Source organism: Natrix helvetica (genome assembly GCF_964273705.1).
Source record: "Natrix helvetica genome assembly, chromosome: W".
In the NCBI taxonomy this organism is placed as follows: Eukaryota; Metazoa; Chordata; class Lepidosauria; order Squamata; family Natricidae; genus Natrix; species Natrix helvetica.
This window is the reverse complement of record NC_138555.1, coordinates 74,015,902-74,042,196: the sequence shown is the minus strand read 5'-3', so window position 1 is coordinate 74,042,196 and position 26,295 is coordinate 74,015,902.

Sequence of the window (26,295 nt, the reverse complement as noted above, 5' to 3'; positions counted from 1 at the left end):
CCTCCAGAATTAGATCACTGATGAGGGGGGCCTTGTTAACAACGGACCTCGCATTGCATAACAACAGCCTCAGGCCCTGAGTCTGTAGATCCTGACCACCTAGTATGCGGGGGTTGGTACAAGTGACCGGGTATAACAAGCACCCCCGGTCTCCCAACCGACTACGAGTTCTTAATCTGTCCTCGCACCTGCCCCTCCCCACGACCGTTGATATCAGAGAGCCCTGTAATGGAATGCTGTCTTCCGTCTCCTCCCCCGCTCCGCTCCCTCCTCTTTCGACCACACCTAATCGCCTGGCTCTACCATCACTCCTGACCTGGTCCATCCCCCCCCATCCCTGGAACCCCTTACAATTTTTAAAAAGAATTAATTGAAAAACCCCTCAAAGAACGCTTCCTCCACCTCTCTGGGTTAATCAACCCGTCCTCGAGGTGGGCCCTTGAGAGGGCTGGAGGCCATAACTGCGAGAGGGGGGACTCTCGCAGCCGCAGCAGGTCTAGCCTCGAGTATAACATGTTAAAACAGGGCTAAAACACGTCAAGTGGGAGCTGTCGATGTTAGTATGGGTTAGTGAACCACAGTTTCCCACTAGGGGATAAATACACATCCTAGATGGCACGGATGGAATAGTCCTGGCTGAGGGGATAGGCAGATGGATATAGTCCGCATCTTGATGGAAATGATGGGCTGATGGAATAATAAGATAGGATAAGATAGCCAACTGGTAAATAGAGAGGACTGGGAGGTAATGGGCGGTAGGGGCGGGTAGCCCAGGTAAATGAGTGGTAAATGCGTGGGGGGGGGGGTTGTGATAGGCATGGCAGGGGTATAAAGTCAAACCTTCTGCCTAGGTCGCTGAAGTTCCTGCGGCCGCTGATGTTCCTGTGGCCTGCAGCCTCTCTGCGGCCCTCCTGCTGATCTTTCAATTCCCTCCGGCACCTCGGGCCTCGCTCTCCTTCCCTTCCTCCTTCCGGCGCCTCGGTGATCTTTCAATTCCCTCCGGCGCCTCGGGCCTCGCTCGTGCCTCTCTCTCCTTCCCGCGGCCCTCCCACTGGTCTGGGCTCACAGCTGATCGCTGTTCGGGCCGCTCGGTTCTCATGAGTCGCCACCATCCTGTCATGAATCTTCCCGTCCTTTCAGTCCAGACCAACTCCGTCATCCAGCCCCCCTCCGTTCAGGGCCTTCACCGCCTCGCCGCTCCATACCGCTCCGTTCAAAAAATGCCAGTCACCACGCCAGCCAGCCAGCGCACTATCCACCTTCTGCCCGGCTGCCAGACTGACCTAATGGGCCAGCCTGGGTCCCGGGCGAAAGCCAATGTGGTTAACAACAAAAATCCCGACCCTCGAGCTGGAAATGAGGGTCGGCAGCATCCCTGCCCGTCAAAAGCCCATCGCAATAAGCGGAGCTCAGAGGCAGACCTCCATTCCTCCGGAAGCTCCTCCTCCATCAGAGGAGGGATAGAATCAAGATCACGTGAAGAGTTAATACCACTTTATAATGCCTTGGTAAGGCCACACTTGGAATGCTGCATTCAGTTTTGGTTGCCACGATGTAGAAAAGATGTGGAGACTCTAGAAATAGTGCAGAGAAGAGCAACAAAGATGATTAGGGGACTGGAGACTAAAACATATGAAGAATGGGTGCAGGAACTGGGTATGTCTAGGGGTCCAAACCCATTATGAAGTTCAATGAATCCTCGATTCAAGGTGGCACAGGAGACAACTCCAATACTTAATCAAGTGGAAGGGCTACCTATTATCAGAGGCATCTTGGGTGAAGAGCAGAAATATCCAGGCTGATCGCCTCATAGCAAAATTCCATGCAGAAAATCCAAGCAAGCCTGGGGGAGGGACACATCCTTAAGTTATATACCTGTACTCAAATTGTCTTTGTGTCACACAGGTCGCTTTCGCGAAGTGAGGGGAGCCGGATGTCAACTTCTAAAGCGTTGCCATGACTATTATCAGGCTGCATTGGGGGGGGGGGGGATTCCATGCATGCCTTCGGCTGGAGTCGGATCTCATGTCTACAGCCTAGTTGGAGAATATGAATTGTGATGCAGGACAGAAGGGAGGGGATTACAGGGGTAAAGTTCAAATGCAATTAAGCGGAAGCAGTTTTGGCTCCACCAGAATTAACGCCAGAATGTCGATCCTAATAAATGATTGGATTTCCTTTGAGCTATGTCTGGAGGCTCGTAAATTAATTAGGCCGTCTTCTGGGAAGTTCACAAAGAGATCCAGATGGACATTAAATAATATGATATTAAAAGAGAAGGATTTTGTACAGAAAATGGAAAAAGAACTGGCTTTTTTCTTTAAAGAAAATAGAAAGGAAGATACATCGATGCAGAACCTCTGGGATACAATGAAGGCTTAATGAGGTTTGATAATAGACTATACAAGAAAGAGAAATATAAAGAAAAGACAACTTCTTAAAGGCTTAGAGAATGATTACAAGGCCTTTGAAAAAGAGTTACACAAGTCTCCACAAAAAAAGGATATTAAAATAAAAATGGATATAAATAAACACAAAATGGATCTATTGGAAAAGGAGGAATTAGCACAAAAGAATTAGAGGTGCTAAACATAATTATTTTGAAAATGCCAATAAACCAGGCAGATGGTTGGCGTACAAATTGAAAAAAAGAGAGAGAATCAAAGAAAATATTGCAACTAAAAGATAATCAAGGGCAAATTTGTTATGGAATTGCAGAGAAGAAGAAAATTATACAAGATTGCTATGGTAAGCTGTATGAACAAGAGAATCTAGAAGAGGGAGGAGCTAAACAATACCTACAAGAAGCCAACCTTCCTCAGATATCTAAAGAAATGGAGACAATATTAGAAAGTAGAATAACTATGATGGAATTAACTGAAGCACTTAAAAAACAAAATAATGGCAAGGCTCCAGGCCCGGATGGGCTGCCTGCAGAATTCTATAAGACTTTTCAAGATTTGTTGTCCCTTCCACTACTGGAAGTTATGAATGAGGGGATGTCAGAGAGTAGGATACCCAAATCATGGTCAGAGGCATATATTACTCTCTTACCCAAAGAGCAGGCTGATCTATCACAAATTAAGAACTATAGACCCATCTCCTTGCTGAATTCAGTTTATAAGTTATTTGCTTCGATACTAGCAGAAAGACTTAAAAAATATTTAAATGGTTTTATTCATCCCGACCAAAATGGTTTTTTTCCAAAAAGACAAATTAAAGATAATATGAGAATAATTCTGAATACATTGGAGTATTATGAGGCACACCCTGAAAAACAAATGGCTTTGATCTTCTTAGATGGCCAGAAAGCATTTGATAACATGAATTGGCGATTTATGTTTTTACAATTGGAACAGATGAATTTCGGCAAGAAATTCACACAAGCCATTCAAACCATATACCATAAACAAACAGCAAAGATAATGATAAATGGAGAATTGACAGATTCCATTGAAATAAAGAAAGGTACGAGACAAGGCTGTCCATTATCACCTTTACTTTTTGTCTTAACATTAGAAGTATTAAATAGAAAGATTAGAGAAGAAAAAGAAATAAAAGGAATGAAAATCAAAAAGAAGAATATAAACTACAAGCATTTGCAGACAATTTGGTTTTTATTCTCGAGGATCCATTTGAAATGGCACCTAAATTGATTGAGAGAATAGAGGAATATGGGAAAGTAGCTGGCTTGAAAATAAATAAAGATAAAATGAAAATTTTGACAAAGAATATATCTTCGAGACAAAAGGAAGAATTGGCAGAAGCATTGGAGATCCAAGTTACAAACAAAGTTAAATATTTGGCGATATATTTAACTGCAAGATGTAGCACGCTTAAAGAGAACAATTATCATAAACTTAAGCAACAGATCGCGTCTGATTTAACGAAATGGGAAAATCTACAACTATCAATGACAGGGAGAATTTCTACAATCAAAATGAACATTTTACCTAGAATTTTATATCTGTTCCAGACAATTCCAATTAGACTAGGGAAAAATTACTTTGACGAATTAAATAAAATAGTATTGAAGTTCATTTGGCAGGGGAAAAAAGCAAGAATAAAATTAAAGTTGTTACAAGATACTAGAATAAGAGGAGGCATGGGCCTACCCAATTGGGAATTATATCACCAGGCAACAAGTTTGACATGGTTTAAGGAGTGGATAACACTAAGGAGTTCCAGACTATTGACTTTAGAAGGACATGACCTATTGTTGGGATGGCATGCTTTTTTATGGTATAAAGGAACCAAAACACAGGGTTATTTTAGAAGACACTACTTAAGGGAGGCTTTGTTATTGAATTGGGAGAAGATTAAAAAGCAATATTACCTAAAAATACCAGTCTGGCTATCAACTATTGAAGCTTTTTCATATCCAATAATATACAAAAAGGAACAAATAGTTAGATATGGTGAAATATTGAATGCAGAGGGTAAAGTCAAATCCATGCAAGAGATGAAACAGGAAGGAATAGAAATGAATTGGTTTTCATATGTGCAAATACAATCTAGATATGACAAAGACTGCAAAATGGAAGGTTTCTATGATAAAAAGACTGAGTTAGATAAAATCTTGACAGGTACTGATGAAAAAGTAATTTAAAAACTATATGGACATTTACTAGAGGTTAAGCTAAAAGAAGAACAATTTAAAGAACCTATGATTGCTTGGGGGAAAAATTTTGGACACGGGATTGAACTAGAGAAATGGGAGAAATTGTGGTCTCAAAATTATAAAATGACAATGTCAACAGTGTCAGGCCTGCAATTATATTCCTTTTTAGGATCTTTGGCCCGCCACACTTTCTATTATTTTCCTATGCTGTTTCATTAGTGTAGTAATTGGGAGGGGGGAATAGAAAGGAGTAGAAATGTGGAATGTGTTGTTGCCATTCTTTTCTAGAAGCCAAAGTAATCTTTTGTCTCAGCACCTCGACACCTGACCGGAACCAGCGGGGTGGAGATGCCAGCGTGGAAGAAGAGGATTGGACCATGTGATGGATTTATGGGTGTGGGGATAGATCATGAACTTTCAACTGGGTGGAATCCCAGGAAGTTCTTCAGATTTGGGATTCCACAGCACGATGCCAACATGTCTGTTTTATTAAATTGGAACTCTAAGGATAGTTCTGCCTTAGACTCTGATTTAATTCTGCATGATATTTGGAACGCTGACATTATCCCAAATCTCCTTATTCGAAAAACAATGGAATGTGCTGAAATGAGTAAATTGACATTTGAAATTAGAGAACAAGAAGATGAACAATTTTATAAGATCTGGGACTTGTTCTATCAATGGATACAATTATCACAATCTTAAATTGTAATAATAGAATGTGATAGGAGATACCATAAAGACATATTACTATCATATAGATTATATAGATTTATAACAATGTAATGGAATATTGGTATATATATGAATTGAATATTTAGAATATCTTGTTTAAAATGAAGCAATAATAATTGTAGTTGAATATATGAGACACAATGATAAAGATGTATTTATATACATTTGATAGATATTTTATGATTTTACATACAATTGAAAGTAATGATACACAAATATAAAATGTTGGTGAACCTTTTTATATATATACTGCAAGAAATACCAGAATAAGACAGGTGATACTATAAAGATATGCTATTATTAAATAGATTTATAATGATGCAACAGATAGTTGGCATACATATGAATTTAATTCTTAGAATGCATGTCTAAAATGAAGGAATTATAAGAGTAAACTGAATATATGATTTACAATGATAACAATTTACTCATGTATATTGGGTTGATAATTGCTGATTTTATACATAATTGAAAGCGGTGATGTACAAATGTTTGTGACCAAACGACATTCTAAACACATATGTAATTGATGATATTTTAATGTTATATGTATGTTTGTTTTTGTTTGTTTAAAAATAAAAAACTTTTTTAAAAAAAAGACTTCACCAGCTACCCCGGAAATTGGGGTGCTGTTCGGGGTTCTGAGTCCCAGCACTGACCCGAGCTTGGGCAGTGCAAAACCTCAGTGAAGATGGAAGAGGAGAAGAAAGCCACAGGGAAAGTAACAGATGATGGATTGCCTATCTATGCCAAGACCATCTACATGCCTTCTAAAGCCCTGGTGCAGGCCGCAGAGAGGGAACGGCAGCTGGGAGCCAGGCCTAGGCCTCCCTCACAATCGGAACTTGCTCTGCAAGATGAAACCTCAGGATTTATTGCATCTAGGGAGTTGCTATTGGAGCTACAGGGGGGTGCGAGGGCAGCCTCGACCCACGACTGGAAGAGAGCAAAGCAAACTCCAACCAGCCGATCCAATGACTGGGGATCCCAGGCACCCTCATGCAGGCAGCCTCTGACCAGCCTCCCAGACCAATTCGGACAGTTGAACATGAGTGAAATCAACCCTTGCCTTACCTCTAGACCACCCAGGTGGACCTTGGGCCATCCCACGTTCACCTTCCCTGGTAGATACTCTGCAACGCACTGGACTGGAGAATTATGCTCCTTCCATACAGCACCAAGTGGGTCAGGCCAACACCTTGCTGTTGGAGCAAGACCAACGGCTGTGCCCCTCCTTCCTGGGTGTGGACGGGCCCTCAACCAGGATGGGGAAATCAATCCAGCCAGCAGCAAGGGAGCTGGGGGATTTCTCCCCCTAGCCAGCCACTGATGTTTGGCCTTCAGCCTGCGAATCAAGCACCACCGGGGGCGGTTTTCTTCATTGGCCATGGATGGGGGCAATACCAATGGAATCCTGCCCCTCCTCAGCAGATGGCACCATTTCAGATAACTGGCCTGGGGCAACCCCATGGACTGAACCCTCAACCAGTTCCAGCCCCAGCTGCAATGCCCCAACAGCAAGAACCAAAAGACCTGAGAACCGCAGCTGGAGATCTGGGAACAGCAGCTGAGCCACCCTTCTCCTCGCTCCTACCCACGGCAGCACAAAACGAGCATCAGGGGCAGAGGCTCTGCCCCCCTTCACAAAGCAGCAGGGGGAAAAAAGCTTGGGGAGCTCAGAGGGGAAGAGCTCCCCTTCCCAAAGATGATTCCCTGCCAATATCAAGGCAGGGAAAAGTGCTGAAGGGACAGCTCCTCCAGGAACCTCAGCCAGCAGAAAGCTAAATGAAGTTGCCTGGGAGAAGACAAGCTGCAAAATTTGCAAAACAGGCCTCAGACAAACAAACCCTTTCCCCAGGTATCAGTGGAGACCCAGCCGAAGGCCCTTGCCAGCTGAGGGGCCCTTGCCAAGCCCAGGTGAAGGAAGCAGTGGGGATGATGACCCGTTGGTAAGCACACCCATCTGCCCCTTTGCCATCAAAGCCAAGCTCATAGTGCCCAAGAAGGGGTTAGAAGCGGACGTTGAGGCAATCGTGGACACCGGCTGCACCCGATGCTTAATCAGCATGTCTATCGTGGAGCAGCTATGCATACACACAAGATCCCTAGCCCATCCCATTCGGTTTGAGCAGGTGGATGGGACGCTAATTGGCAGGGCCCCAGCCAAAATAATTACCGACTTGGTAAAGTTGCAGATAGGGCACCACTATGTACTCCTCAGATTCATTGTAGCTCCAAAGATGCATGAATAAATTATCCTGGGGCTTGTGTGGCTGGACAAGTGGACACCTACCATAAAGTGGGAGGATGGAGTTTGGAAATTGATTATAAGTTTTGGGCCGCTACCACCCGTGAAGCCAGAGGGCCACCCGGGGACTATTGAACCCAATAAAGCAGACCGCCCAGAGCCTGCAGCCCCTGCAACAGACACAAAACCCCCAGGCATATAGCAAGTGCCAAAAGAGTACTGGGACCTGGCAGGGGTTTTCAGTGAGGAAGACATCCTGACGATGAGAGATCGCTTAGCCTGGAAAGGATCCAAACTGTACATTCCTGCGAACTTGAGGATGGAAGTACGACAGCGAAGCCACGACGCAAAGTTAGGAGGACACTTTGGCTTCCTAAAAATGCTCCACCTCGCCAGGCATCAATTTTGGTGGCCAAAAATTAAAGCTGAAGTTGAAGACTACATAAAAAGCTGTGCCACTTGTGCAACCGTGAAAATATGGCCAGGCAAGCCCCCTGGATTATTGCAATGGGTGGCCAATCCCAGCCGACCTTGGGAAGAGATCGCAATGGACTTCATCATTGAGCTCCCAGACAGTGGTGGTAATAAAGTAATTTGGACAGTCATTGACTTATTTTCCAAGCAAGCCTATTTCATTGCTTGCTCAGGACTACCATAGGCAAAGAAGCTAGCGAAAATGTTTGTTAAACACATTTACCGCCTGCACAGAGTATCCAGGAGGATCATTCAGTTCACCACCAAGTTCTGGAGACAGTTCCTGAAGTCCATTGGTTCCACTCAAGGACTTAGCTCAGTTTTTCATCGAAGCACAAACGGGGAAGCGGAAAAAGCCAATGCGATGGTGGAGCAATACATCTGTTGTTATGTGGATTACCAACAAGACAACTGGTTGGATTTGCTACCTTTCGCCAAAGTCGCGTACAACAACGCTGTCCACAGCAGCACTGGATTAACTCCTTTTCAAGTTACCCGTGGCATGGAATTTGTTCCCATGCCCAAACTGCCCAGAGAACCCCCCTCTTCCACGTCTCTGACTGAATGGATGAACGCTCTTAAAAAGGGGTGGGAAAATCCAAAAAAAGCTCTGGCGGAAGCAGCAGAAGAGTACAAGAAACAAGCTGATAAACACCACTCACTCAATCCCCCCTTCTGTGTGGGGGATAAAGTGTTCTTGTCTACCAAATACATACAGTTAAGAATGCCTAGAAAGAAATTAGGCCCAAAATTTCTAGGTCCATTCCCAATAGTGAAAATAATTAACCCAGTTACAGTTCAGCTCAGTCTGCCCAGAATTCTAGGGAAAATTCACCCAGTCTTTCATTGCAGCTTACTGAAGCCAGTGATTGGGTCCAGCCTAAGACCGTCCACCCAGCCTTCCCCTCCATCAGTAGTTGTTAGGGATGTAACCCTAGGCTTGGCTTGGCAATGTATATAAGCTATGATTACTTTACTGTTACTTTAAATGCTTAAGAGATGTAATTGGTTTGTTACCTCAAGCAGCCATAAGAGGGAGCCAGAATGGCTGTTAGCTCTCTGTTTTGTTAGACGCTGGTCGGTGTATTGTGAGGTATTGTGGTTTGCTACTGTTAGCTATATTTTTGTGTGCTAGACTGACTATTTTGATAACTGAATTACTGAACCGTGTATGACTTGGACTGTTAACCGGACTCTGAATACCTCTATATTTCTACATAGTAAACTACTATCTTTTTATACTATTCAGTGTCTCTGTATGCTGGTTTGTTATTCCATATCACTCTCATTACGCTTCTCTGCATACTCGCTCTCCTAACGGGGAGCTTAATTACTTAACACTGGTTATGGGCCCAGAGTGTACCAGACGTAGCTGAAAAGACAGAGTTTGTGTTGATATGCATTACCGTATACAGATAGCTGTTTAGTTTATAAGTGTTTACTATTATGGAGAAGATGGCACACGCACCATCAGCAAATTTATCACTGATAACCCGGTTGGATGGAACAAACTATGATTCCTGGTCAATGAAGTGCAGCTTACTTCTGCATACTGAGGGATTGTGGGATGCTGTACAGAATCCACCGGACGCGACTTCTTGGAATCCAGATGACGAGGATGATGCCAAGAAGATAGCAGAGCTTCAAAGATGCAACGAATGAGCATTGTGTATAATTGGTCTAATGTTGACTGACCAACAGTTCATATTCGTGGGGAGAATTCTGCAGCAAGATGTGGGGAGAATTTGAAGAAGATATATGTACGTGACACTGTAGGTGCACATATATATCTTACCTGAAAACTGTTCAGGGCACGTCTTCTGAAGGGTGGAGATATGTTACCTCATTTTGATGTAGGAAGAGGGAAGGACACAGCCAAGCACTCTAGTGTAGGAAACAGTTTTATTATGCATAATAAAGGACCAAACAAAGAGAAAACAGCTTGTCCGGACCCCGAATGATTATCATAAACAGGGTTTTATACCCCACATTACGTATACAGTTGCTGATGGTTACATTTGACATATATGGTCCTAAGAGGAACTGGAAAATGCTTCATACAGATATTTGGTTACAGTTAATGACAGAAAAGAGAGTTACACGCATCTCAAGAATTGTGCAAACCTTATCACATTCTAACTATTGCATTTGGGGAGGAAAGCAGAAGTGAACAACATCCGTCTGGGACAGCCTGCCTTGTTGCAGATAAAAATAATCATTAGTCATGTCAGCAATTCTTACAACAAAGGAAATAAAGCTTTTGGACTTGATCAGACTTTTACAGGCCTGGGCCTGTAGCCTGATTTTTAGGCCTGAACCAAAGTTTTAGCCTATCTCACTCCCCCCTTTGTGACTCATCTGACATGTCCAGAAAAGTCACATATCCTGGATCTCCTCCAACCTCTTGTAGCCGAAGCTTTTCATATTCCCACATAGTCATTACCTGAGCAGTTGCTTTCCTTTCAGCTAATAAAGATAGACTATTAGTGATAGTTTTAACAAAGATGGGTAGCACACATGGGAGTAGCACACAGCCAGCAGCAATCAACCCCACCAGACCCACAATGGCTTGCAGGCCAGGCAGTTTAGGCCACCAGCCTGAAAATATATCTTGTAGATTGAGACCTTTCCAAGTTTGTACTGGGACATGGGCTATTTTAACCATTTTATCAGTGACTTCTTTAATCACCTTACCACTTTCATCTATTTCGATACAACAATTAGTCAGATTGAACTTTCCACGTACTCCTCCTTCCTTAGCTAATAGGTAATCTAAAGCTAATCTGTTTTGCATAATATAAGTTCTAGACTTTGCACTTTCCCTAGCTAATTGGGTAAGACCCTTAACTGTTTCATTAGTTATGATTTCCACAACTGCTTGCAAACGAATCAGACGATTTAGGATGTACACAGGGGTACGATAGCCATACATGCCATCTTCCGCCCATGCAGCTGGTCCATATACCTGTATGATTCATTCTGCAAGCCATTCTTCATCTCCCCAACTATGATGATTTCCTCCCACATTAACTTTCCCTATAATAGATGTGCCTACGCCTCTCTTTTTCCTTTGTACATTCCCAACCTCATCATAAGCCGGAACCCCCAAAATCTGTCTGTTTCGTAATGGAAGTAGGAAGAATCCAGGTCTGATTATCCCAAGAACACATGTTCCACACCAATTAGCAGGTAATGATCCATATGCCATTTTTCCACAGATCCAGTATAGTCCATCAGGGGCTAACCATATGAGGGTTTGATTATCAGGATCATTCAAGAACTCCAGCCCCTTAATTTTAAACAAGGCCTGTTCATCAACTCCCTCTGTGGTATTGCTTCCTGACCACCATATTTCACCATCCCATTTTCCTGTGCATATTAAATTGCCTACTTCCTTACATCCAGTTCTACTTCTCCTTCTAAAACACACATTTCCTACCAAGTTGGTGCTGAGGGTCCAGTCTCCATCTTTTCCCTGATTATAAGACAGGTTTCCTTGTTGCTCCATTTCTAATACCTTAGAGTGATTAAGTTCCTGAGCTTCCCAGGGCCACTTCTCTCCCATGTTAGTCCCTCCACACACAAAACAATTAGCTACACTCAGAGTATGGGCTATGTCCTCAGCTAATTTAACAAAAGTATTAGTTACATATTGAGGAATTTCTGGTATGTTTAGTTTTTCCATTTCCAGATAAAATGACCAAAATAAGCCCTTAGCATCTTGTACCTTTCTTGTGGTTTTGGTAATCTTCCATTTGAGTGTTACATGAGGGTCTGCTCCTTTTGCATAGATCCCCAATCCATACAACCCTTCCCATGTTTTCGTAGGTGTACAAGTCAGTTTTACAGGGTTGCATCTGTCTGTTTATCTTTTGGTGATGTTATAGGTGTCATTAGGGACTTTATAGTAGGGTATGCTTTAATCACTGAACCCTGATTTCCCCCAATGTATTGTGTAGGTGTTAATGAGGTAGCTCTCTTTGTGCGTTCCTCAAGTGGTTCCTTTAGTGTCAATGTCCTTTTCCTTGGGGTGTAACACAGCACTCCTTGTGTCCCAGTGTACCTAACAACTAATACAGGTTGGTTAGTGCCAAATACACATATAGTTAGATCAAACTGCTCACATGTTTTAGGTATTCCCATCTCCATTTGGATGGCACGGCCATCCTGACTTACACATGGAGTACATGGGCCTAATCCTATATGATCTTTGGTGTCTCTAGCTCTTCTTCTTGGAGAAGAAGATTTTCTATTGTCATACCAAATTCAACAGTTCCAGCCACTATTTGTAACATGCATGTTCCCTGCCAACCAGTTCTCAATTGGGAGGGGGAAGTTCTTCTGGTTTACTCCACTGACCCAAGTTGCTAACACATACCGGGTTACTTTCCACTCCATGCACCATAGCACTTACCCATATCCACACAATACCATATTTTAGGAGCATGTTTATCAGCTTCACGTTCTCTTTGAATCTCCTTGCGATCATCTTCCAATGCTTTCCTGATGGTGGGGCAAGATTTGAGCATGTAATAGGAGTGTGTACCTGCACCTACTATTTATAAAACCGTAATTTATCTTCTATGATTACCACATCACACTCCACAGTACAATATGTGCAGAGAACACAATCAACACAATGTGCACAACAACAACATCCACATTTACACTTACAAAACCAACACATATAAGTAATACAAAGAATTCTTAATGAATATCAGCAAAATCAAAAACCTTCTCATCCGTTCTTCCCCCATGCGTAGAAAGTTAGCATGCGGGAGTGACTTAGCAAGGGTCTTTTCTTTCTTCAAGGAACTCAAGCCACGTAATCAGTTCTGGAGGAGAAATTGACTGGGGCTGGCTAGCCCAATTATTAAGAGGTTTTGATTGTCCACAGAATAGGAATTTATAGTGATAGAATAAAATGAAAGCCAATGAGATGATTGCCAGTAGCCAGAGTCCCCACAACCAGGATTCCCACATAGATCGTTACCAATCTTCTGCCGTGCTCAGGAGACCAGCGTCCAGGAGTGGTCCAGCAGGGCAAATCTTCAACCTTTATACTTTAGTCTGCTAACAGCATCCTATTACACACACAACATATATCATCTAGACACGTTTGAAAGTAAGTTTGGTTGGGTTCTTCTGATCCACAGACACCTTCCAATTTGCATCTGCTGCAGCCTTAATTCGTGTCCAGTGGATCCAGGACTTAGACCCTGCAACTTTTACTGCAAGCGGAGAAGACATAACAACAGTAAAAGGCCCTTTCCATCTTCCCTCAAGCTGTTCCTTTTTCCAGTGTTTTACCCATACTTGATCTCCTGGTTTAAATGGGTGACAACAGGTCACTAGCCTTGGGGGCACCCTTTCCATTACATAGTTTTGGAATTTTTCAACTTGCTTATTCAATTCCTGTACCATTTCCATATTCCAAACACCCCCCTTATGACCCAAATCAGGCCATCCTGATAAACTTCTTCTCAGGAGATTTGGAGGCCTACCAAACATCAGCTCATAAGGTGACAACTTGTGTTGCCCTCTAGGAGAGCTTCTAATTGCATACAAGGCTAACAGCAAAGCATCTAGCTACTTCAAATGGCTTTCTGAGCATATCTTTGTTATTCGTTCTTTTAGGGTCCTGTTCATGCGTTCACAAGAACCCCCAGACTGTGGCCGAAACGCACTGTGAAACCGCCATTTTATGCCTACCGCACTTGATACAGCTTGATTAACCTGGTGTACAAACTCTGGCCCATTGTCAGATGACATATGACTAGGTATCCCAAACCTTGGGATCATTTCTTTCAACAACAGTCTTGCCACCTCCCTAGCTTGTTTGAATGATTATCATAAACAGGGTTTTATACCCCACATTACGTATACAGTTGCTGATGGTTACATTTGACATATATGGTCCTAAGAGGAACTGGAAAATGCTTCATACAGATATTTGGTTACAGTTAATGACGGAAAAGAGAGTTACACGCATCTCAAGAATTGTGCAAACCTTATCACATTCTAACTATTGCATTTGGGGAGGAAAGCAGAAGTGAACAAAATCCGTCTGGGTCAGCCTGCCTTGTTGCAGATAAAAATAATCATTAGTCATGTCAGCAATTCTTACAAGAAAGGAAATAAAGCTTTTGGACTTGATCAGACTTTTACAGGCCTGGGCCTGTAGCCTGATTTTTAGGCCTGAACCAAAGTTTTAGCCTATCTCAATTTAAACTTTATAAAAGGAGTTTACCAAGAGCTACATGAAAAAGAGCTTATTTTCTCAGAGTTACATCAAATTTACATCATTCTGTCATCACTGGATGAGAGTTATGATGATTTTGTATCATCCCTCGAGGTCCTAACTCGAAATGAACTAACATTATCTAGACCTGCGCCAGTCCGGTTTCCGGCCCAGTCACAGCACGGAGATGGCTTTGGTCGCGTTGGTGGATGATCTCTGGAGGGCGAAGGATGGGGGCTGTTCCTCCATCCTAGTCCTACTAGATCTCTCAGCGGCTTTCGATACCATCGACCATGGTATCCTATTGCGTCGGCTGGAGGGGTTGGGGGTGAGGGGCACCGTATTGCGGTGGTTCTCCTCCTACCTCTCCGGTCGGACGCAATGTGTGTTGGCAGGGGAGCAGAGGCCGACCTTGAGGCCACTCACGTGTGGGGTGCCACAGGGGTCGGTCCTCTCACCTCTCCTGTTCAACACATACATGAAACCGCTGGGCGAGATCATTCGAGGGTTCGGGGTTGAGTATCATCTGTATGCCAATGATACTCAGTTATACATCTCTACCCCGAACCACCCCAACGAAGCCGTTGAGGTGATGTCCCGGTGTCTGGAGGCCGTACGGGTCTGGATGGGAGACAACAGACTCAGGCTCAACCCTTCCAAGATGGAGTGGCTGTGGTTACCGGCGCCCCGCTTCAGCCAGTGGGTTCCATCTCTGGCCATTGGGGGCGAACAACTGCCCCCCGTGGACAGGGCGCGCAATTTGGGCGTCCTCCTAGATACCCGGCTGTCGCTGGATGACCATGCGACGGCCGTGGCTGGGGGGGCGTTCCACCAGGTTCGCCTGGTGCGCCAATTGCGCCCCCTACTGGATCGGGACGCCCTTCGCACAGTCACTCATGCCCTGGTGACGTCCCGCCTGGACTACTGCAATGCTCTCTACATGGGGCTCCCCTTGAGATGCACCCAAAGGCTGCAGTTGGTCCAGAATGCAGCCGCGCGGGCAATTATGGGGAGTACTAGGTACTCCCATATAACACCGCTCCTGCGCGAGCTGCACTGGCTACCTGTGGCTTTTCGGGTGCGTTTCAAGGTGTTGATTATCACCTTTAAAGCGCTCCATGGCTCAGGACCTAGCTATCTGCGGGATCGCATCCTACCCCACACATCCCTGCGACCAATTCGCTCTCACAGAGAGGGACTCCTCTGGGTACCATCCGCTAAGCAATGCCGGTGGGCGGTGCCCAGGAGTAGGGCCTTCTCTGTGATGGGCCCAACCCTCTGGAACGACCTCCCCCCCGATATTAGAATTACTGCTGATCTCCGCTCCTTCCGTAAGAAACTCAAGACCCACCTGTTCCAATTAGCTGGCCTGGCCCAATCATAATCATAATCTAATCCCGACCCTCCTGGCCGGTATTTTAAATTTCAAATTTTGGGGTATTTTAATTGGTTTTAATTATTAGCTAATTTTATGATCATTGTACAGACTTTTTGTTTAATTTGTCTTTCTGGGGTTTTGTATTTCTGTTGTTTATAGTGCATTTTATTTCTGTCTGTACACCGCCCCAAGTCCCTTCGGGGAGAGGGGGCGGTTTATAAGTCTAATAAATGAAATGAATGAATGAACATTGACTGACATAACTGCATGCCTGTTGGAAGAGTCCAGAAGAAGGTTGGAAAGAGAGCAACTGAGAGAGAAACCACCACAACATGAAGAGTCACCTTCAACTGCCTATACTGTTAGAAAATGTTTTTCTTGTGGGGCTAAGGGGCATATAGCTAGATTCTGTAAAAATGCAAAACAACAGAATACTAGAAAGGCTAAGAAAAATGCTAATGTCAATTTAGGTATGTCTACTTTGACTATCTCTAGAAATGCACCAATAAGCCATGATTCATGGGTTGTTGATAGTGGAGCATCACAGTGCATTACTAGAAATAAGAATTGTTTTATAAAAATGTCTGCCAGCAAGCAACATGTATCTTTGGCAAATGGATGGAAGGTAAAATCATCTGGTGAAGGTATGGCAAGGTGTTCATTTGTAAATGAGCATTTATCCATGTTGTATATACCTAAACTGAAATTTAATTTGTTATCAGTAAGAGCTCTAGTTAACATTGGCTACGTAGTAACCTTTAAGGAAGATAACTGTATCATAGAAAAGGAAGGTAATAGGATTACTGCAAAATTAACAAATGGTTTATATATTATAACTGACGACCATACTGCTAACTCAGTGTATGATAATGTGAAGCCACATGATGAATGCATACATCTGCTACATAGGCGTATGGGGCACATTAATTTCAAGACGCTGCAACAAACTGTAAAGTTGTCAGAGGGAGTGAAATTAAAACCTTGCATTTGGATTGTAATGTATGTAGTAAGGAAAAGAGCAGGGTTACTCCAGCAAACAGATATAATGGGTTTAAAACGAAGGAACTTTTGGAAGTTGTTTTTGCTGATCTAATTGGACCTATAAAAGCCAATTTGGGAGGGGCCTGTTATGTTTTGAGTATCATGGATCATTACTCAAGATATGGTTTCTGCTACTTAATGAAAAACAAGACAGAAACATTTCAACAATTTTTTAATTGGCTGAGATTTGCGGAAAGAAAGATAAAAGCCAAGGTTATTACTGTAGTTACTGATAATGGGATGGAGTTTACAAATTATAAGTTCCAAACTATGTTAAAAACAGCTGGTATTGAGCACAAACGTTCTGCTCCTTATAGACCTCAACATAATTGGTTTGTAGAACGAAGGGGGCAAACGTTACAAGCTATGACTAGAACCATGTTAGCCGATTCAGGATTGCCTGAAACATTATGGGGTGAAGCCATGATGTGTGCTAATCATTTACTGAACAATGTTGTAAATGCTTCTACTGGAGAGGTACCATTTACTCGTTGGCATGGTAGGAAACCTGATTTGAGCTACTTGCACACATTTGGAGTTCCTCAATGGGTGCATATTCCAGCACAGATTAGATTAAAGGGACAACATAGACTCAACGCGCCCCCCCCATTTTTACATGCTTTTTTCGACCTCCCCAGGCTCCAGAGGCTTTATAGGAGCCTGGGGAGGGCAAAAAGAGCCCCCCGTCCCCCCCAGAGGCCCTCCGGAGGCTTCAGGGACTGTCCGGAGGCTTCCCTCAAGCCTTCGGAACGCTTAAATCCACCCTCCGAGCAAACCGGAAGTGACTTCCGGGTTGCTCGGAGGGTCATTTTAAGCGCTCCGAAGGCATCAGGGAAGCCTCCGGACGGTCCCTGAAGCCTCCGGGGGGGGGAGGCTCTTTTCACCCTCCCCAGGCTCCTATAAAGCCTCTGGAGCCTGGGGAAGGCGAAAAATAGCTTTTAAAAAGGTGAACTCAGCTGGCAGGGCAGCGCCTCGCGTGCCCTGACAAATGGCTCTGCGTGCCACTTGTGGCACACGTACCATAGGTTCACCATCACTGACATAGAGCTAGGAAATTAATTTTTGTTGGTTATAACTCAAACCATAGATCTTATAGGTTCTGGGAACGTGGGACAATTAAGATCTATGACAGTGCAAATGCGAAGTTTTTAGAACATGTTGGTTGGGATAAACTGGAATTAAACAATGATGTAGTGATTGAAACCCAGGTTTTTCCTAGTGGTAAAACATAGAAACCAGATATAAAGATTAAAGAGGAAGTGCAAAGTCAGGATGAAGTGAAAAGTCAGGATGAGTTAGAAGAACGGGAACAGATGCAACAAGAAAGTCCAATAGTGAGCCCTGAGTTACCCAGAAGGTCAACCCGTGTAACGCGGCCACCTGATAGGTATCAGGCATCTGTTGCATGTCAAGTAGATAAAGTTCCTGCAATGTATAATGAACTAGCAATGTATCCTAAAGAGGAGCAAATAGTTTGGAAAGCAGCAATGAACAGAGAACTGAAATCTTTACAGGATCTGGAGGTGTATGAGAATGTGAGATTACCACCAGGTGAAAAGGCGATAGGGTGTAAATTGATTTATAAGATTAAAACAAGTGTAGATTGGAGAGTTACCTATAAAGCTAGATTGGTAGCACAAGGTTTCAACCAGTCGGCAACTGATTATGATGAAGTGTTTGCACCAAGTTTAAAAGCCATAACATTGCGTGCATCATTAGTTTGGGCAGCTAAGCATGGATATGTAATAAATCATTTAGATGTTGAAACAGCATATCTTCATGCACCGTAGCAACACACTATTTATTTAAAGAAACCTGAAGGGAATAGTAGACTCCCTCCGGTATCATGGTATGCTACAGTATTTGGTGGTATGGAAAGGATACCCGCTTTCGGATGCCTTGTGGGTGGGGGCTTCGAATGTGCACGCCCCACACCTGGTCTGCCGGTTCTATCATCACTGTCCTAATAAACCTGGGGGGATGCCGCTAATTGTGTCTTTTGTCTTCCAGGGTCCTCTCCAGTGGTAGGGGGTGGCATGTCAGCCCTCGTGCTGACATTCACGGGGTAGCCGCTTTTCCACAGCGCCGCTACCTCCCGACCTTGGCGAGGGCTTCCACGTCACCATCACTAACGCCGCCAACACCACACCTGCTAGGCCATGCTTACACACCGCCAACACTGCCACTAACACCGCTGGGGCCACCGCCGAAGCCCTTCCCCTCATCTCTCTGATGTCAGTGGAGCCTGTCAGAACCTACTGGACAGCAGCTGTACTTCAGAGCCTACTCTGAAGTAACTCTTCTACTCAGGTTTAGCTGCCTACTCTGAAGTAACTCTTCTGCTCGGGTGTAGCTGCCTACTCTGAAGTAACTCTTCTACTTTGTTGCAGCCAATAAGGAAGGAGGCAATGATGACACTGAGTGGGGGTGTGGCTGATGGTGGCTGAGGGTCATGGTGATTGGTATTGGTGATTAGGGGTATCATTTGGGTAATTGGGTGGATTTGTGGATGGAACTGGGCTGGGTAATGGTATATATACGGTTATAGGGTTAACTTTGTTAGAACTGACTTGGATTTGCTTACCTTTGTATCATAGTCATTTAGTGCTGGTTATTACATAGTTTCTTAGATAGAGAAAGTTTTTCACCAAACAAACTGACTCTCTGTTTATTTTCAACATGAACGCTGGAACATGACACTGTTTTTCTGTCCTGGCCTTTTTCCCTCATTTCTAACCATTGGTACCATTTGTCCCAGATTTCGTGATATTCTGTCTCACCCTTGTCTTTGAGCTCTAGAGTCAGTCTGTCCATTTCTGCACACGTCAGTATCTTATTTATTATTTCTTGTTCCAAGGGAATCTCTTTATTTTTCCAGTTTTGTGCAAAAACTAGTCTTGCCGTCATTAAAATATGCAGCATTAAATATAGTCCACCTTTGCCATATTTTTCTTTTGTGATCCCTAGTAGAAATAATTCTGGCCTCAACTCCATCCTTTGATTTAGCATCTCTTCCAAATACTTTCTTATCTGGTGCCAAAAAGCCCTAGCTTTTGTGCTCTCCCACCACATATGGTACATTTCCAATATCATGGTAATAGGTTTTTGTTAATTTTAGCTAATTTTGTGGGTGGGATGTGCTACCTATAGAACAGTGATAGCTAACCTTTTTGTTGTTGGGTGCCAAAAATGTGAGGGCGTGAGTGTAATAGCACACGTGCGTCCCTGCACCCATAATGCAAGGCTGTTTTCACCCTCCCCAGGCTTCAGGAATGCCTTCAGAGCCTGGGGAGGGCGAAAAACAGGCACAATGGGCTAACTGGAAGTTCAGAAATAATCCATGTCCGGCTTCCGCAGAGCCTCTAGGGGGCCGAGGGAGGCCATTTTCTCCCTACCCAGGATCTGGAGGGTTTCCTGAAGCCCGGGGAGGGCGAAAACAGCCTCCCACGGCCCTACCGAAGACCGAAAATCAACTGGCTGGCACTCACATGTGTGCTAGGGCTGATGGCTTGCGTGCTGGCAGATATGGCTCCACGTGCCACCTGTGGCACCCGTGCCATAGGTTTGACATCATGGCTATAGAACATCTTGTAAAAGTTTTCCTTATACGAGGTGGCTAAAGTTAACTTTCTGTTTCTTTCCCATAAGTCTTGCCAATTGTCCAAATCCATGCTGTAACCAATGTTCCTACTCCATGCTAACATGGTTTCCTTTACCTGCACTTCTGCCATTGTATAATCCAATAGATATTGATATAATTTTTAAATCATTTTCTCCTCTTCACCTAGTAAAATTTTATCTAATTCTGTGGGTTCTTTCTTAATACCGCATTCTTTTTTGTCTTTTACGTATTGGGATTGGACTTGTAAGTAAGCCCACCATTCCAGTTCTATTCCTTCCTTGTATAATTCTCTTCTAGATTTTAATTCACCTCTTTCATTTAGTATCTCCTTATAAGTAATTACTTTCCCTAAATTAATAAAATTTGGATGCACGAACATTTCCAACGTCGATAACCAGTTTGAGGTTTCTGTCACTACGTTAAAATGTTTGCTAGCTATGAACTGACTGAACTGACACTAAATAGTTAAACTGAGAAAGAGTTATTGCGCAGGTCATAAGGTCTTATCTGACAGTGATGTACTGCGCCTGCTCTTCACACATTCCAGAGAGAGAGCTACTTCTGATCTTTTGTCCGGCTGCCAGGAAAACTGGCAGACGGAACTTTCTTTTATCAAAATGTAACAATTAGTTAGTTTCTGTTTTATTTCCATTTATTATTTTTGTATTAAAGTTTGTTTATTAATTAGAATATGCTTCCACAGAATCTTTATTTTCTTTTTCTTCGCATCTTAAAGTATATGCTGTTGGAAAACAGCCCGATCCTAGACCTCATTTTCTTCAGGGTGAAATCTTCCCCTGACAGTTTCCATGTAATTTTGTTGTTTAATCCTCAACCACACATCAAGTAGAGCTCATCTTATGTGGTGCCTCTGGAAGTACTGGTGGGCTTTATGTTTTCCATCCCATAGGAAGGCATGCCACCCCATTTGCATACCATGACCTTCCAATGCTAATAGTCTTCTATTTTTAAGTCCTATCCAATCTTTTACCCATGTTAGTGTTGCCGCTTGATAGTATCTTTCCCAATTGGGCAGTCCAAATCCTCTTTCCTTGGAATCCTCTAAGAGTTTCAATTTAATTCTGTTCCTCTTTCCTTGCCAAATAAATTTAGATACCATTTTGTTTAAATTTCTGAAATATTCTTTCTCCAATTGTATTGGTATGTTTTGAAATTAAAAAAAGTATTTTGAGTAAGATGTTCATTTTGACTGTTGCTATTTTCTCCATGAAGGAGAGCTGTAAATTTTTCCACCGTTCTAAATCTGTCTTAATTTGGTCAAATAGTTTATTGTAATTATATGTTTTGAGTGTTACGTATTTCACCATTAATTGTATTCCTAAATATCTCACTTTCTTTGCTATTTGAATGTTTATTTTCTCAACCAATTCATTTTTCTGCCCATTTGTCATATTTTTCACTAACATCTTAGTTTTTTCTTTATTTACCCTCAAACTGGCTGCTTCCCCATATTCTCCCAGTACTTCCATTAGCCTCATACCAGACCGCAATGGTTTTTCCATAATAAACACCAGGTTGTCTGCAAACGCTTGGAGCTTAAATACTTCCTTTTAAATTTATAGACCCTTAATTTGCTCACCTTTTCAAATTATCCTAGTCAAGACCTCCAATGTTAATACAAATCATAGTGGTGATAGTGCGCACCCTTGTCTTGTGTCTTTTTGGATTTAAAATCTTTGTGTTGTATCCCCATTTATTACCACTCTGGCCACTTGATTGCAATAAATTGCCTCAAACATATTTATGAAGTTTTTGCCAAATTCAATGCATTTTAACTGATACAACATAAAATCCCATTTGACATTGTTGAACGCTTTTTGTGCGTCGATAAATATCAAGGCCATCTGTTTCTCACTGTGGACTTCATAATATTCTAGGACGTCTAGTATCATCTTGATGTTATTTTTTAGTTGCCTCCTTGGCAAGAAGCCATTCTGATCCACATGGATAAATTCCCCCAGAAACCTTTTTAGCCTTTCAGCCATTATGGCCATGAATATTTTATAGTCCGAATTTAACAAAGCAATGGGCCTGTACTTTTTAATTAGCGTCAAATCAGAGTTTTCCTTAAGGATAAGTGTAATATTTCCTTCTTCCCACAATGCCGGTATCTTTGCCTCTTTTAATACTGAATTGAAAACCTCTAATAGTATTGGCCCTAGAAGGTCTTGCAGCTCTTTATATATTTCAGATGGTAATCCATCAGGACCTGGCGTTTTATTATTATTTTTTGCCTTTTTATTGCTTCTTTTTTTTAATAAATTTTTTTATTGGTTTTTATCCATATATGGGGAAAGGTATACGGATATATAAAACATTTTGGCAGCTCCCACACTAGTGATAGAAATCCATCCAAAACTCACAATTTTTACAATCTTAAAAACAAAATATAAAAGACAAGCAGAAAGCCAGGTCTTATTCTATATTGTCAACCATGTGTTCATTCGTTTTCCTTTGTCACTTTCTAGAGTGTCACCAATTGCTGTTATTTCAAATACTTTTATTTTTGTGATCTGAGCCTTTTCGATATTGCTCCTTCCTCCCTATCCCCAGAGGAAGCCTCAGCCCCCCCTCCTTCTTGTCTTGCACCCTACTGTCCTTTCCACTACCTTCTCTGTGTTCATCCTCGGGGGGGGGGAATGTTTTTTTATGAAGGCTTCTGCCTCCTGCACTGTATTAATTCTAATCCTGTTTCCCTCCCAGAAGATCAACATTCCCTCTGGCAACAACCATCTAAACCAAATTCCTATATTGTATAGTTTCTTTGATAAGGAGGAATACTTCCTCCTTCTCTCTCTTATCTTTTTTGGAATCTGCTTAAGGATGGTGATTTCTTCATCTTTATATTTCAATGGTCTCTCCCTTTGGGTCCCAAGCACCTCATCCCTTGTGGTCCTCCTGAGAAATTTAACATGTACCTCCCTTGGGACATTATGACTTCTAGCATATGCTGAATTTATCCTATAAACTAGGTCCATATCCCACCACAGCTGTTTTTTATCTCTCTTAATATAATCTGCTAAAATTGTACTCATGATATCCTTAAGGTCTTCATTTTCTGTCTCTGGTAGGTTCTGGAATCTAAGAAAAAAGGACATTCTTTCAAATTCTATTTTTGCCAAAAAGTTTTCCAAGTCTGCATTTCCCTTCCGGATTGTTTTAATTTCTTCCCCCAGCCTAGCCGCTCCCTCCTCCAACACCACAATTTTCTGTTCATTTTCTGCAATATGATGTTTAACATCTGTGAGTTCCTCTTTAAGCTCTGTCATTTCTTTTTTCAATTCATGTTGACCCCTCATAAGTTCTTGAAACATTTGAGAAACAGATAGTTCTTTTGGTCCCTCTCCAGTCCCCTCTTGCTGTAACAGTGAGGTAATTTTCGTTTGTTGCATACTAGGGCTGGAGGAGGCAGATGAGGGGCCCAAAAGTGACTTGCCCGTTGGTGGTTTCTTAGGCCCCATTTGTTTAAAATTCAGAGATGTGAGTCTTTTCCCAGGAAGATGGCGTCTGAGGATTTCGCAGCTGTGCTGATCCCAAAAACAAAGCCGAAAGCGACAGTTCACAGTTCCAAGGCAGAGGCAAACCAAAAACAGGGGGTCGAATATTCCAAGTGCAGAAGAGCCACATAGCAGGGAGGAGTCTCGGTTTCCCTCAGAGAGAGTAATAAGGCAGCTCCAAAAGGGATTTTTGTTTTTTGCTTTTTTTTAAAGGTAATTTCAAAGGGCAGACTTCATTTATAAGTAGAAAAACAAAGAAGGGCGGGTGCCATTTTTGGCTCCTCTTTCCACAGGGAGAAAGAAAGCAGAAATCTCTATCAAAACTTTTAAAGGAGAAATGGCTCAGCAGTCATTTCTAGCAGTTGTGATCACGATCTTTCTCAGTTAGCCAGCTCAAGTGATCTTCAAGTCTTCAAGAGAGATCGTTCAAATGCCGCTTAATACCGGGGGGGGGGGGGTAGAAAAGAGAAACACCCCCTCTAATCTCCATTTTGAAAGGGAATCTCTCTCCCATCTAGTTGCAGGGTGATATGCCATTTCATTTATTGCCGTCTGGAAGGAGCCCAAACCTCCGTTCTAAGGGTGTTTTTTTTTTTCCCCAATCTTGCTTCTAAGCTGGGGGGGAAGGAGGGGGAGCATGCACTCACAATTTTGCTGAAGAAGTCAGTCTGAGATTTCCTTCGTCTTGTCGCGTCTCCTCCTGCATTCCTCCAGATGCAATTAAACTGGAAACAGCATTCTATTGCCTTTGAAGTTCCGTACTCCTCTTCTTATCACCAAAAGCTTCTCATTAATTCTTCGCTGATATTTACGCTGTCCCGGTCAGCATTGGGAATGCCGAGACCCACATCACCAGATCTTCCATCACCAGCCCTTCCCCCTTGATAGGGGGAGGGAGCTAGTGAAATATTTTTAAAGTAGAGAGTTGAAATAATGTTAGGGTTCTAAATACCATGCAGAAATAAATCATTGTCCAAGGCAAAACATCCTTTAAGGTGCAATTTATTCCGCAGGCATGTTAGTACTGCTATGGAAATTTCAACTCTGGAAGTACATGCTCTGGGTTCACCCAGTTAAAGTTCATGATCTCTCCCCACACCCACAAATCCATCACATGTTCCAATCATCATCTTCCACGCTGGCATGTACACCCATCTTCTTCCGGCCAGGTGTCGAGATGCGGAGACAAAAGATGACCTTGGCTTCTACAAAAGAATGTCAACAATCCATTCTACAATCCTACTCCTTTCTATTCCCCCCTCCCAACTACTACACTATTGAAACAGCATGGAAAATTCTAAGAAAGTGTGGCAGGCCAAAGATCCAAAAAAGAATATAATTACAGGCCTGACACTGAGGCTGGTAGGATGAGCTGCTGGCTGTGAGGGGGGGGGGGGGAGTCAGAGAGATTGCAGTGGGCAAAAGTTGAGTTAAATTGCCTCCATTTGGTTTGACCTTCCCCGAGGATTGTGGTAGGAGCTGCTGGTTGTGAGGAGGGAGTCAGAGAGAATACAGAGGACAAAGGTAGAGTAAAATTGCGTGCATTCCCTTTGACCTTCCCTTAGACAGATGGAAGGAGCTGCTGGCTGTGAAGGGGGAGTCAGAGAGCGTGTAGAGGACAAATATATATAAAAAGTCTCCATTCCCTTTTAACTTCCCTGAGGCTGGTGGGAGGAGCTGCTGGCTTTCAGGGTAATTTTAGAGAGAGTGCAGAGGATAAAGGTCAACTAAAATTGCCTCCATTCCCTTTGACCTTCCCTGAGGCATGTTGAAGGAGCTGCTGGCTTTGAGGGGGAGTCAGAGAGAGTGTAGAGGACAAAATTTTTCAAAAGTGCCTCCTTTCCCTTTGGCCTTCCCTGAGGCAGGTGGGAGGAGCTGCTGGCCATGAGGGGGGTGTCAGAGAGAATACAGAGGACAAAGGTAGAGTAAAATTGTCTCCATTCGGTTTGACCTTCCCTGAGGCTTGTGGAAGGAGCTGCTGGCTGTGAGGGGGGAGTCAGAGAGAGCATAGAGGACAAAGGTTGAATAAAATTACGTGCATTCCCTTTGACCTTCCCTTAGACAGGTGGGAGGAGCTGCTGGCTGTGAGGGGGGAGTCAGAGAGAGCATAGAGGACAAAGGTTGACTTAAATTGCATTCATTCCCTTTAACCTTCCCTTAGACAGGTGGGAGGAGCTGCTGGCTTTCAGGGTAATTTCAGAGAGAGTGCATAGGACAAAGGTCGACTAAAATTGCCTCCATTCCCTTTGACCTTCCCTGAGGCTGGTGGGAGGAGCTGCTGGATGTGAGTGGGGAGTTAGAGAGAGTACAGAGGACAAAGGTCAAGTAATATTGCCTCCATTCGGTTTGACCTTCCCTGAGGCTTTAAAGGGAGATTTGGGATAATGTCAGTGTTCCAAATATCATGCAGAATTAAA